At 44.6% G+C, this 13,924-nt stretch overlaps 1 protein-coding gene and 1 pseudogene across 1 annotated transcript in view; one reads left to right on the top strand and one right to left on the bottom strand.

The window, feature by feature from the left end:
- LOC124802503 (focal adhesion kinase 1) overlaps nt 1-13,924 on the top strand; it is a 762,075-nt gene that overhangs the window by 37,513 nt on the left and 710,638 nt on the right. The gene's annotated exons all lie outside the window — the stretch shown is intronic.
- On the bottom strand, nt 11,496-11,613 carry LOC124803546 (annotated as a pseudogene).

Here is a 13,924-nt window from a genome sequence, read left to right as displayed (position 1 = left end):
GATTTATTCAAACAGCTCTCGGTCATTCACTAACAAGGCTTTACTCAAATTAGTAGAATGCCTCTTACCGGGACGACTTGTATTTGCGTTGCAACTCCAGTTTGATGCGCCTTTCACCTTGCGAGAATGAAGGAGAAATCTGAATTTTAAATGCAGTTTTACTCTGTATGTCTCGTCCCATAAATGAAATAGCGACATCGCTGAGTACGCGTATGTCACATAGAGAGCTGCTGTTCGGAGCCAAAGGACAGCACATTTGCAGCAAAGGACACTATCTCGCCAGGAGAAGGAAGTGATCCTCGTTTTATAATTTTATGATCGGAGCGCAGTCTAGATCAAATATTTTATTTTTATTGTAAAGGACTATTCCAGAGGACTGTACCGTCTGGAGGATACTAGCATAATTCGGTTTCAGCTGGAGCGCGTCGTTAAAAAGAAGTAAAGGTAAGTTGAGATGAATGTAACAGGCAGTCATATATGTAAAGGTAGCTTAAGATTTATAAAAAAAGGCTGCCGTATAAATAGTCGACGTGCACGCGTATCTTTCATTGAGAGGATGTATTGTAATCTGATTAATAGCGTAACATAGTGAGAGAACATAATCATCGTGAGCGGAAACCAGTTGACGATACTGGTGCTGATTTTGCATTTAACATTTGACGATGCCACTATGGCTGCAGTACATTAGGACTTTGTTTTTATAAAACAGATCTGATGATGGTCATTATAGACCGAAACCAGTAATCTGTTAACAAAAAGTTTGTGACCATAAACGTAAATTAAAGGATACTTCTTGTATATACCGGTCACCGTTTTATATGCAGGAGGCGGCTACACGGGTAGCAGGGGCCGTATGGCGTGGACTGGGCGGTTTTTTAGGTTAGAGAATCTCGGGAAAACACAAGATGGGCTTCAGTCACAAGGGGTGCAGGCTGAACACAGGAAGAACATAGATACAGGAACCATTGGTATAACAGTTGTAAATTGTCGTAGCTGTGATGGGAAAGTACCAGAGCTCCAAGCGCTAATAGAAAGCACTGAGTCTCAAATCGTTATAGGCACTGAAACCTGGCTAAAGCCGGATATAAGCTTAGCCGAAATTTTTGCGAAGAACCTTACGGTGTTCCGAAAAGATATGCTAAACACAGTTGGCGGTGGCACGTTTGTTGCTGTTAGAAGTAGTTTAACTTGTCGCGAAATTGAAATAGTTAGTATGGGCAGAGGTCATTGTTGGCAACCGGAATAAAATAATAATTGGATCCTTTTACAGACCTCCCAGATCAGATGATGCAGTTGTTGAAAGGTTCAAAGAAAAGTTGAGTTTGATTTCAAACACGTACCCGATTCGTACGATGATAGTTTGTGGTGACTTTAATTTACCCTCGATATGCTGGCGAAAAATATGTTTAATTCCGGAGTTACGCAATAAATATCATCCGAAATTGTGCTAAACGCATTCTCTGAAAATTATTTCGAGCAGTTAGTTCATGAGCCCACGCGAATATTAAACGGTTGTGAAAACACACTTGACCTCTTAGCAACAAATAATCCTGAGTTAATAACCAGCATCAAAACCGATATAGGGATTGACTGCTACGGTCGCAGGTTCGAATCCTGCCTCGGGCATGGATGTGTGTGATGTCCTTAGGTTAGTTAGGTTTAAGTAGTTCTACGTTCTAGGGGACTGATGACCTCAGATGTTTAGTCCCATAGTGCTCAGAGCCATTTGAACCGATATAGGGATTAGTGAACACAGGGTTGTCGTAGCGAGACTGAATATTGTAATCCCCAAATCCTCGAAAAATAAGCGAAAAATATACCTATTCAAAAAAGCAGATAAAAAAATTCACTTGACGCCTTCCTGAAAGACAATCTCCACTCATTCCAAATTAATAATATAAGTGTAGACCAGATGTGGCTTAAATTCAAAGAAATAGTATCGGCAGCAATTGAGGAATTTATACCAAATAAATTAACAAAACGGGTTAGAACACTGTTGCAGAAACAACGAAACAAACATGCCAAATTTAAACAGACGCAAAATCCCCAAGATTGGCGATCCTTTACAGAAGCTCGAAACTTAGCGCGGAGTTCAATGAGAGACGCCTATAACAGTTTCCACAACGAAATTTTGTCTCTAAACCATGTAGATATTCGCGACAACGTCGCAGCTTGTGAAATGACAAATAAGTTCTGCCAAATCAAAACAAACGTTCCTTAACCCAGGGTCATAAGAGCATCGCTGACATGATTTCCGAAGTGGTGGCATCATGGGAAAAAACTGCTTACAGATTCTTGACGTAGACTGCGAGACATAGTAGTTGAATGCGTTCACGGAGTCTGCTATCCAGAACGCGGTGCGTGGGGCGTCCGCGTGCGATTACATAGCAAGGTTCACCAGGATATCACACTACTGCCGCAACGAACTGAATAAGCACGGACGAGAGTGCACGGTTTTCTTCTCACATCCTCTTCCCGAACGAACTTCCAACTTATCTTATTGCGTGCCCCTTGGCTTTTTATATTTGGATCATCTGTTTGCCCTGGGTGAGGGAAACTTGCAAAAAGTCAGCGAGGGTCACGGTGTGTGTGCATCTGCTGTGCCCTTTATCTTCGTTTTGTTCTTCAATTTCATCTATCAGCAGGTTGAGTTCTCCGGTTTGTCTAATGCTACAGTCACTTTCTTACTCTCTGTAATATCTGTTCATTCTGTGACTATTTGGAGGGTAGACACATTTGAATTTTGAAAGTTAAAGTCTCTCGGTTCTGTGCTAATAGTTGTGTTTTCTCGCAGAGCTCTATCGAACGTTCTGTTGTCGGATACATCCGCGCATGGTTTTACACTAGACTGTTACTGGTACTTGGTTCATTTCCAAATATGTGGAGTATTGTACATTCATGAGGCATAATTTTGAATGTTTTGGTTTTTAAGGGCTGCGTAGTTCAGTTGGTAAAAAAGAAACCACTGTTGGATGGCTTTTGTTATTTGCCTGCCTGTCTGTCTGCCCGACTATTAAGAACCCTTCTTATATGGAACGGGAAGAGGTATCTAGTTGTAACATGGTTTTTACGTCACGGGACGAACGGGATATCCGGGAAAAATTCGGGAATTTTTTTATCCGGGAGAAAACTGGAAAAAACCGGGAATTTTTCGGAATTCCGGGAATTTTTCATTGTTTTAGTTTTCAGTTAAATTCTTGTAATTTTGACTGGTAAGATCTGCTACTCTAACTAAGAATATTACTGTATGCCGCTACAGCAGAATAATACTGCAGTAATCAAACATAAACAAGAGAAAAAAATAAAACTATAGTTGCAAAAGAAATGCGCCATTTACAACAACAAAACAACGTGCACACACAAGCGTAGACGAACAGCAAAATATGTCAAAGGCCTTAAGACGAAGACTACGCAATACTTCGTAACAATAAACTGCTTTCTAAGAGAGTGACGTCAGATCAGTTAACACGAGGTTCGTTTGAGCAGTTGCCAGCGGGCTAACGCGCTGGCACTGTTGAATCGCGTATGAGCAGTACCTTCTCCCGGTTACTCGAAGTGTGGCTGTTAGTTATCGGTAGTAGCAGCAAGCAGCCAAATGCTATCGAGAAAAATTTTTCTGGCGCGCCTTAGCTGCCAGATTTGCGCATGCACTGAGTTATAGTGGGGAGGGGTAGTCTCCTCGTGAACCGTATTTACCTTTAGTGATTTCGCTGTTTCCTCTCCGTTTACGGGTTCCACGTCAAATGGAAACAAAACGGATTTCTGTGGCCGGGGACTATCAAGTGAATTAAAATACATTCACATGATGAGGGAGGCAAAAACGTATTACTTGTTTCAGTCCTCTAATTTTATTTTATTTCCACGTTTTTGGCAGTCAAGCGTTCATCGCCCGCTGTGGCCGAAAACGGTTCTAGACGCTTCAGTCCGGAACCGTGCTGCTGCTACGGTCGCAGGTTCGAATCCTGCCTCGGGCATGGATTTGTGTCATGTCCTTAGGTTAGTTAGGTTTAAGTCCGTAGAACTCTAAGTCTAGGGGACTGATGACCTCATGACCTCGGATGTTAAGTCCCATAGTGCTTAGAGCCATTTGAACCATTCATCGCCTTGCAGAACAATGAAGTTATTTTTGTCTGTCTGCTAAAGAAATTCGGCTTTTTCCCGTTGAGGCAGTCAATTTATTTGAAACGAATCCCACAGTATTGTCTACTTCCAATTGTTCGCTCAATTCCAAGTGCACGTTTTCATCTTCTGGCATTTATGGCGTCATCCCATAATAAAGAGCCACACTGAAAAGCTTAATCTGGACAAACCAAGGTGCACTTTAAGCCGAATTATGCATTTCAGTGTAGTTTACGAAATTCCGATGCTCTTGGAGTATGCTCTGATGTCCCGTTTCTTTTATGACGTAATGTAAGATTTCTTAATGCTTTATACATACGAACATACTGGCTTCTTAAATCATCGCGCAATAATGCTTGTTTTCTGGCGCTCTCTGGCAACTGCTAAAACGAATCTATTTCTAACAGGCCTCGGGAAAATGTTGCAAATGGTGGTTTGAAAAGCGTGACTTTCAAAGCAAATTTCCTTTCACGCAAGATGAATTACGTTACGTGTGAGAATGTGGGATGAATTTTTTAAATCACAGAGCGTTTGACTCTCGTTTAAAAGTTAAACTTCGAGGGCCAGTCACTTAGAACAATGTTGAGCCCAGAAGACCAGACAGTTATGCCATTATTTTAAATTTTACTGGCACATTTGTATGAGGTATCTTAAAGTGTAGTACACGCAAAAAAAGAAGACCAATATTACATGTGAAACCTTAGCTTCTCTTGTAGCTTATTAATTTTCTTGACAAATAATATATGCGAAAGTTTAGCTTTCATTGTAGCTGCACTATGTATGTTAATGTAAACCATTAATCTTTCCTCTCTGTGTGTTCGTGCTACTTAACACTGATCTTGCTGTTGCCTGACTACATCACGTATCCTATGCTCTGAATATCTGCTGTCATCGGCTGGCGAGTTCACATGACATCAGCTATGATTGGCTTACAAAAGGGCATCGCAATCTTGATTTCAATGCTCTGGAAACTGACGTGCTGTGTTTGGTGGAATTCGAATTTATACATTCGTAATACGAAACTATGAAGCGCATATGTTGCTGCACATCAAAGGTCTTTCCAATGCGTTCTTTTTGTTTCCTAAAGTGCCGGGAAGTTCTACGAGGGTGTACAAAACGTTAACCATTCAAAGGATTTATAAGTTTTACAGTTGCGAGGGAAAATCTACTGTAGCTTAACAAGAAAAAAGTGTGTTTTCACCATGGAAAAAGTGTATTTTTTAACCCGGGTATTCGGGAAAAATGGTTCAAATGGCTCTGAGCACTATGGGACTTAACATCTGAGGTCATCAGTCCCCTAGAACGTAGAACTACTTATACCTAACTTAACATAAGGATATCACACACACCCATGCCCGAAGCAGGATTCGAAACTGCGACCGTAGTACTCTCGCGGTTCCGGGAAAAATCCGGGACTTTTTTTTTTCCTCGTCCGTGTATACACCCGGTATAATTTATGCCATATAGTAACAGGGGAAACTCCCCCATCGCACCCCCTCAGATTTAGTGGCAAGATGTCTCAGTGGACAGCCCGTCACAACCTGAACACAAATCAAGCATGAAAACGGGAAGAAGGTGTACTGAACTGTGAAAAAAGAAGCAAAATAGAAACAGTAAATTCTCGAAGTCCAAGAAATGCAATATAGAGCAATCTAAAACAACAACAACGGCGTCCTGGTTAACTGATATCGTGCCATTTTTGTTTCCACAACACTATGAACTCTCCGCCTGGTCTTTCTGTAGTCTTGGCATTTGTCATCCTATACACTGGCTGTAGAATATAGGTCGTGTAGTAAGAATGTTACCATCGTAAGTAAACCTGATGAATAGTGAGAGCAGGCGAGATACCTCATAGACTTCTTACAGAAATGAAAACAACAAATAGACGAATGTGAGCTATGTTCCAATAAATGAAATCAAAACTTCCCAAACGGGAACGCAACTTCAATAACGTTAAAAACACATGTTTTGACAGAGCACAGAGAAACTGTGTTATTGTGAAACTGTTACGTTCATTTGTTGCAGCTTATGTGACAAACTATTATGTTTCCATCATTTCCTTGAGAGCGTTCACATTCACATTCAACATCGGAGAACGAGGCATATCTCACTCACTTACCAGGCGTACAAAAAAGGTGCGTCGCTAAGAAATTCCTATAATATAAAACACGTACTGTCACTAATGCCGTGTATGACATACGAGACTTGTTTTCCGGTGGAGGATTCGGTTGACTTGTCGCCCTGTCATCAAACGCCTGCGATTCCCATTCGAAAGCCACTTCCATTCGGCTGCTAATAGAGTAGTTGTGCAGAATCAGCTGTCATTATAGGTCCGTTCCCTACACCTCGTTGTTGCAAACGGACGTTACACCACGATACAGACACAAATTTGAATACAGCAAACAGCGAAAACAAAAAAAAAAAAAAAGTTGTCCGAAGTAGGTTTGAACACGGCTCGCCCGCATAGCTGTCCAACACCGTGACCACTCCCCCCCCCCCCCTTTTTTATGAACTTTCCCGTTGCCCAGAGTTAGAGATGGAGGCAGAGAGGGCAGGGATCGCAACCCGAGGCCTGGCCACCATGTCCCTTTCCCATCCTCCAGGAATCAAGGAAAGCGTAGGGAACGTGGAGTAGTGGTACAATAAGCATCGTTTACTCTTTTTTCTTTTCATTCCTTTTTATTTTTATTTATTTTTGTCATGAATATCAGGAAACCGGCATCACGCGAGGAGGAGGGCACAGAGAGACGTAAGACTAATTGAGATTATCAAACGTATAGTTTTTCCGAGTTGAACATTCCGAGCACTAGTGAGTATATCAGTACTAGGTGTGGAAGAGACGGGTATGAACTCTTCGTGACAGGAATTCCCCAGCTCTGGGGTGGCTTCAGGAAGACGCTGGAGAGGAAGCTGGAGAAAAATTGTAAGCATTTTGGATTGCGGACAACTGCACAATGGCGTTCATTAAAGAACTGCCAAAAGTCAAGTATACTTTTCTCACCATCAACAGTACTGTGCTGCGTGTCCACAAATCCATCTCACAGAGTTCGTTTTCGCTTGCGGGAAGTATCCCGCGCCCGGAAAGAGGAGAAGTTGAGTAGGTATCTGATGAGGAGTCGTACGGCTAATTGTAGACAACATCTGTCGCACCGAGAACCAGACACCTCTCGCCGATCTATACATCAGGCGGTGCTCGTCTGTGTCCATAACATCACAGTCGACACACACCGGAGTGTCTGCGAGGTGAATCCTGTGAAGGCGTGACCGGCATGCTTGCTTCCCATTGACAGTAAGGTACCGTGCAGACTGGACGTCAGTGTTACGGTAAGGAGCGCACACCGATCGCTAAATGGAACTCCATTCGACGTGAGGAAGCTTCCCTTCAACCACATTTCGGTGATCTGTGCTGCTGAACGAGATCATAGATCGCCTTCGTGGGTGTCAACTGCGCCGGCGCTATCACAGTACAGACGTTGCTCAGTTCAACGAAAAAGTGGCGGAAGTAAAAGACGGGCGGTGGGATATTTAACCACGACGCCGTTTTTTATTTAGGCTGCTCTGTATTGCACTTCTTGTTCTTCTGCCATTCGCTTTTCCTGTTTTATTTTTCTTCACAATTCAGTACACCTTACTGCTTTCATGCTTTATCAGTGTTCAGTTTTTGACGGGCTATCCAATGAGCCATCTTACCGGTAAATCTGAGGAGGATGTGATGAGGAATTTCCCTTGTAAGGTCTACGGTCCCTTGGCGGTGTAAAACATTTAACCTTTTAAGTCAATGCAGTCAAAAGGCAGACCATTTATGTCACATGTTTTTATATTTTGCCAATATGTATATCGATAGCAGACAAAAATCGTAGAAATTGTCGATTCCCGGAATGGATGAAACATCTGTATACAAAATTAAGTTTCTATGTAACCCTCGGTGCACGAGTTCTACTCGCACTTATCCTACTTTTTTGTGTGTGGCGAATGCTGGGCTGACAGTTTGCAGTGTCCTTGGCTCGCGCCTCCTCTCGCCATAGTGGTATATTAGCATCTTTGGCGGTACGTTTGGTGCGTCTCTTGAAGTTCCTGTATTTAAATACCACAGTTTACTTGTAATAGGTTGGGTGTGTGTCGCTCAAGCACAGAGAACTGTTTCCACTTTGTAGGGGATCCTTACCAGCCGTTTACAGTGTCTTGTGTGTGACTTTCTGTCTATCCACTTCCCTCTTTTTTTTCCCCGCGACGTGCTCAAGTTTGGAACGCTAGAGCAGAAGGCGATCTCCCGCTGTCTCCAGTGGCTGGCGTTTCTGGTGGCGGCTCGGGCGCGCTCAGAGGCGCCGGGCCGAGAGTAACTGGGCGAGCGAGAGCGCGCTCAGCCAATCACGGCGCGCCGGAATTTGCGTCACAATTAAAGGGGCGAGGCCGCGCCGCGCAGCGCCGGGACTTGAGAGCTACAGGCAAGCCACCGCCGCTAAGGAACCATCACTGCTGCCGTAATAGAGCACAGCCAACTGCCGAGGCGGTGCTGTTTGCATGACACGCTCAGTCTCTAGTTGGTCGACAATGTAAACATAAAGATAACTCCTAATGTACGCCGCAATCGATCGCAGTATAATGCATATCTCCGACACTTGGTTTAAACGCTTAATATCTCGTCATCAGTTGTAACTTCCCGTCAAATGCTGTCCAGCATAAAACACCGGCTTCCTATAAAGATTTAAAATAACTTACTTTCAGACTTCCTGGGATCCTAATTTGATATGCATATCTTGAGATATCATTTTTCAACGGGTTTTAACCCATTTTGATTTTTGTCTATTGCAGCGCTATCTATCAAGCAACAAAAAAAGTTAAATACAGAAGTTATGTATTTTTTTCCGAGGATCCGAATCCGCAATAAAAAATTAAGATTTCAGAGCTGAAACCCTCCTGCCCAACGAGAGAGTTTTCTGCCATTGAATGCCCCCTTAGAGACGAACAACTTTTATCACAAACATTTTTTGAATCTGGTTTGTAGCTTCCCAGATATTTTCAAAAACCTTTTTAAATGCCTCACCCTGTGTATTGTTAGAAATAACTCTCCATCAGATACGTCTGAAGTTTCTTGTACGTCTGAAGATTTCTGTTCGTTGACAATGACATGCTATGTTCTGTGTGCCAGAAAATCTCCACTGTCATCGCACCGACGGTCTGCTGTTACGTGCGATCGTCTCCTGTCCATTACACGGCTGTGCCTAAAACCCCTGGGGTTCCAGAAGACGACTGAAATAGAACTACAAGAGATGCAAAGAAATGACACCTGTCAGTGGGTAGAGCATTTGATTCGTAATATGCACTGTGGAGTTGTTACAGAGCATACCACTTGGAAGAGCTTCACAGAACATGTAGACAAAACACCCGTTCCGTATTGTCGCAGCCAATTAGTCGCACTTGCAGATAGGCAAAGCAGTGAAGAGATTTCCAAAGCGGGCTCTGCTGTTGTACCTTCCTGGACAAAAATTATCTGTGACATCAGTAAAAAAATGGCTCTGAGCACTATGGGACTTAACTTCTGAGGTCATGAGTCCCCAAGAACTTAGAACTACTTAAACCTAACTAAGCTAAGGATATCACACACATTCATGCCCGAGGCAGGATTCGAACCTGCGACAGTAGCGGTCGCGTGGTTCCAGACTGAAGCGCCTAGAACCACTCGACCACACAGGCCGGCTGACCGTCAGAGCAGCCGCACTAAATCCGACAATTCATTTTTCACCGAAAGATATCAACATTTAACAAAGTTTCTTGGCAAGTTTGATTTTTCCACCAAATCTTTAATTTGCCAGTAGCTCCTCAAACCGACGCAAATCAACATAGCGAGGCAAAATCACGGACCCCAACAAGAGCAGTCGACTGATGTTTACTCTGTCCCAGTTGCCCTTTGGGCTAAAAATTAACCCACAGTCTCGCATACTGTCCTACTTTTCTGCTATTTGACGCCCTTCAGCATGTCGAGGCCCTTTTAGCGTTGGCTAAGACGGCATTCCTAAAATTGCTGAAGAAATTAGGCCAATTAAAAATGAAGACGCAGAGCAAGAAGGTGACACGGAGACATAATCTTTAACTCTGAATTTCAAAAAGCTGCGCACGAATCAGGAAGAGTAAGTGTTGATGAAATACCAGCGAAATTCTTACGGGTCTCAGGCCAAAGTTCAGAGCAACCAATGGGAAAGCTCATGAATAAAACTCATGTAAGTGAAGTTACATCACAAAACTGTAAAATCGCCATGTCTGTCTATCTGAACGCTACTTTCCAAACTATAGACGAATTTTCATGGTGTTTTCTCAGGTAACTTGAGCGTAGCTAGGGGCAGCATAATAAAAATCGGAACACAGAAAAAAAGTCATAATCTAAAATTTTGTCTAAAATCGTCTGATCAGATTAGTAGTTTGGTATACTACGCCGTGGTGATTAAACATCAAAAGAACCAGTAGGTGCCGCTGTTAGTTTTGTAGTACACCAAATGATCAATAGATGCCCTTAGTACACCAAATGATCAATAGATGCCCTCTTAGTTTTAACTCAGTACAGATGAATTTTCGAAATTTTACGGCAGTGACAGAATTAAGCACCGCTAACTTATCTTTAGTGATACAAAATAATGTTGAATTGACGTGGATAGAATGTACGGATTTTCTGATTTCACTTTGTATATTAAAACCTGAACAACATTGCTTTGTTTCTTTCGATAGGTTTTATTTATTCCTTTGCTGGGAAAACGAATTTGCACACATGTACAGACAAACAAATGGTTACGACTTCAGAAAAATTGGATGAGTTATTCAAGAGAAAGAGCTTCACAACTTGAGGACTTATCCAAGCTGTTATTCGGCTTCCCATTCATTGATACTATTGGATGCCCTGTGACAGGTGACATACCACATTCTATCCAATTGGTGCGTTATATCGTCGAGATACCGAGCTGATTGGCAGGTCCTGCCCGGAATGCTCCAAACTTTCTCAATTGTGGACGGATCCGGCAACATCGCTGGCGAAGGTAGGGTTTGGCAAGCTCGAAGACAAGCAGAAGAAACGGTCACCGTGTGCAGGCGGGCATTATCTTGCTGCAGTGATGGCGTAGGATGGGTTGCCATGAAGGGCAACAAAATGGGTCTTAGAATATCGTCGACGCACCGCTATCCAGTGAGGGAAAAACTAAACTCCTCCCGAACAGAGCATGAAGGCCCAACGGTACCGACCGGCTGCCGCGTCATTGGATGCGGATATGGATGGGCATGTGGTGAGCACACCGCTTTCTCGGCCGTATGGCAGTTTCCGAGACTGGAGCTGCTGCTTCTCAATCAAGTAGCTTCTCAGTTTGCCTCACACGGGCTGAATGCACCTCGCTTGCCAACAGCGCTCGGCAGACCGGACGGTCACCCATCCAAGTGCCAGCCCAGCCCAACAGCGCTTAACTTCGGTGATCTGACGGGAACCGATGTTACCACTGCGGCAAGGCCGTTGGCATCCAGTGAGGGAGCCACAGATGAAACCAAAGAGCTCTTGATATTAAAAGAAATTGCACCTCAGAGCGTTACTCCTGGTAATCGGGCCGTATGGTGGGCGAGAGTGAGATTGGTATCTCACTGCTGTCAGGGGCGTTTGAAGATACGTCTTCAGCCTGGAATCTCGTTGACTGAAGTAGAATTGTCTTTATTGATGAGTCCCGCTTCGAATCGAGCCCCGATGACCAGCGAAGACGTGTCTGGAGACGCCTCGGACGGCGGTGGGATACCAGCCCGACTGTCACCCGCTTTGCGGTCCCACAACTAGCAGTGCTGCTCCGGGGCGCAATTTTTTTCACAGCAGGACCCCTCTGGTTGTCGTCCGCAGCACCATTACAGCACAGTGGTACGTCGACTATATTCTATGTCCTGTTGTATTGCCCTACGTTGCAGGTCATCCTCGGCTTACATTTCGTCCCAAACGGTGAGAGTTTCTGCTGCTTGTCCTCGTGCTTGCCGAACCCTACATTGACCTGCAAGGTCAAGGGATTTCCCCCCAATTAAAAACGCTTGGAGCATTATGGGCAGGGTCCTCCAACCAGCTCGAGATATTGACGATCTGACGCAACAATTGGACAGCATTTGGCGCGATAGCCCTCAGAAGAACATCCAGCAGCCCTGTCAGTGAGTTCCGATTAACTGCTTGTATAAGGGCCAACGCATTATTGACGCTCAGTTTGTGAAGCTCTGTCTCTTGAATTAAAAATCAAGTTTTTCTGAAAATGTAATCTTTCTTACATGCATCCCATTCGGATACTCCTCCGTGGTGCGGGTGTTTTTTCCCCCCAGGGTGTTTAACACCATACTTCGATAGCGAACTCTTCAAGGGATGAGTGAATTTTACTTTAGCAGCAGTAGAATTGTTAAGGAACATGCAAGAAACACATAGTAAGAAAAGTAACCACCAGGCAATAGCGCTTTGTGTGAAAGGAAACAGCTACTAGCATTAGGAAACGTCGAACTTGAGACCAAAATGATCCTTGGAAAGCTGTGTTTGAGGCTCCCTTCCCCCGCTTGCCTCCAGTACTAAATTGGTGATCTCTTGGTGCCACAAATTTGTTGTCTCCCCAATTCTATTCAGTACTTCCTCATTAGTTACGTGATCGCGCCTTCTAATCTTCGGCATTCTTGTGTAGCACCACATTTCGAAAGCTTCTATTCTTTTCTTGTCTACACTGTTTATTGTCCATGTTTCACTTCCATACATGGCTACACTCTGGCGTATATACACTTCTGGAAATTCAAATAAGAACACCGTGAATTCATTGTCCCAGGAAGGGGAAACTTTATTGACACATTCCTGGGGTCAGATACATCACATGATCACACTGACAGAACCACAGGCACATAGACACAGGCAACAGAGCATGCACAATGTCGGCACTAGTACAGTGTATATCCACCTTTCGCAGCAATGTAGGCTGCTATTCTCCCATGGAGACGATCGTAAAGATGCTGGATGTAGTCCTGTGGAACGGCTTGCCATGCCATTTCCACCTGGCGCCTCAGTTGGACCAGCGTTCGTGCTGGACGTGCAGACCCAAACATGCTCAATGGGGGACAGATCCGGAGATCTTGCTGGCCAGGGTAGTTGACTTACACCTTCTAGAGCACGTTGGGTGGCACGGGATACATGCGGACGTGCATTGTCCTGTTGGAACAGCAAGTTCCCTTGCCGGTCTAGGAATGGCAGAACGATGGGTTCGATGACGGTTTGGATGTACCATGCACTATTCAGTGTCCCCTCGACGATCACCAGTGGTGTACGGCCAGTGTAGGAGATCGCTCCCCACACCATGATACCGGGTATTGGCCCTGTGTGCCTCGGTCGTATGCAGTCCTGACTGTGGCGCTCACCTGCACGGCGCCAAACACGCATACGACCATCATTGGCACCAAGGCAGAAGCGACTCTCATCGCTGAAGACGACACGTCTCCATTCGTCCCTCCATTCACGCCTGTCGCGACACCACTGGAGGCGGGCTGCACGATGTTGGGGCGTGAGCGGAAGACGGCCTAACGGTGTGCGGGACCGTAGCCCAGCTTCATGGAGACGGTTGTGAATGGTCCTCGCCGATACTCCAGGAGCAACAGTGTCCCTAATTTGCTGGGAAGTGGCGGTGCGGTCCCCTACGGCACTGCGTAGGATCCTACGGTCTTGGCGTGCATCCGTGCGTCGCTGCGGTCCGGTCCCAGGTCGACGGGCACGTGCACCTTCCGCCGACCACTGGCGACAACATCGATGTACTGTGGAGACCTCACGCCCCACGTG

The sequence above is a fragment of the Schistocerca piceifrons genome, chromosome 6 (genome assembly GCF_021461385.2).
Source record: "Schistocerca piceifrons isolate TAMUIC-IGC-003096 chromosome 6, iqSchPice1.1, whole genome shotgun sequence".
Taxonomy (NCBI): domain Eukaryota; kingdom Metazoa; phylum Arthropoda; class Insecta; order Orthoptera; family Acrididae; genus Schistocerca; species Schistocerca piceifrons.
The sequence above is the reverse complement of the archived record's forward strand: the minus strand, read 5'-3'. Positions and strand labels throughout refer to the sequence as shown.